The following is a 1,087-nucleotide window of genomic DNA, read 5'->3' as shown; positions in this document are numbered from 1 at the left end:
CACCTCCTCCGGCGGCGTGCTCGAAGGGCTAATGCGCATGCGCAGTTGGTGGCCGTTTCTGCGTTTGCGCAGCAGTTATTGCCGCCATCCTCCAACTGAATACCCCGTAAAACTACAAATCCCATAATCCCCATTGGCCTCGCTTTTTTTTTAGGTGGCAGCCGTAGCGCCTGATGTTTCAAGATGCACATCTTCCTTTTACTGACTTCTCTCTCTGCCCAAGACTGCCTTTTCCATCCTCTTTTCGTGCCCTCATTCGCATTCTTCTTAGTATCCTTCATCCCCTTATTTTGATATTTTATTTGAGATCTATCCTTAACCCCATTCTCGCGTCTTCCTCCCTTTTCTCAGCCACAGGACCCGCACCCCAAGCGCTGTTGGCAAGGAGATCAAGCCACTAAACACCCAGTGGGAAGGCCGTCCAGTAGCTTCCTCCCCATAGGCTAAGGCAGGGAGCCCCCAAAGCGGACCGAAATCTCTTCCCCGCCCACATTCGTTTTTATATAAGGCGGCCCGGAGCCGCAGCCTGTGCTCGGGAAAGCCTGCGTGCGGAGTGGGGGGAGGGGGGGCGGCGGTGCTGGGTGTACTGCTGCTATTGGCAGCTGTAGTGGGCGTCGGATAGCTGTCCGCGGGCTGGGGGAGGGGCTCGTGCGCAAGCGTCGGGTGGTGGGCGGAGGCTTTGGTGTTCGGGAGGTGGGTGTGGAGGCGGAGAGGAGGGCGTGGTGTCCCCAGGTGATCGCGATCGGGGGTACAGCAGAGGAGCGAGAGAACGACGCGGCCGTTTAGGGGGAAGAGGAAGTTAGACAACATCGTCTGTTTTAGTGCTTGTTTTTTCTTTTTCCAGTTCAGCAGAGACTATTTTCCAGGGGGGGATGAGTTAAAATGATGTATCGTGTTATACTGAGAACAGTTCGTAGGAAGACGGTCAATATGCTCCGCTCCTTCCACTCCTCTCCTTTTTAGGTGCACCCCTCCGCTCCCTCGGAAGCCTTTCTAAATAGGTGGTCACCAGGGTGAAACCGGATCATGAATAATTCATAAAAACAGCCCCGCCCCTTAGCCACGCCCCTCCGAATCGTGCTGACGC

The sequence above is a fragment of the Dama dama genome, chromosome 10 (assembly GCF_033118175.1).
Source record: "Dama dama isolate Ldn47 chromosome 10, ASM3311817v1, whole genome shotgun sequence".
Lineage (NCBI taxonomy): Eukaryota > Metazoa > Chordata > Mammalia > Artiodactyla > Cervidae > Dama > Dama dama.
The sequence above is the reverse complement of the archived record's forward strand: the minus strand, read 5'-3'. Positions refer to the sequence as shown.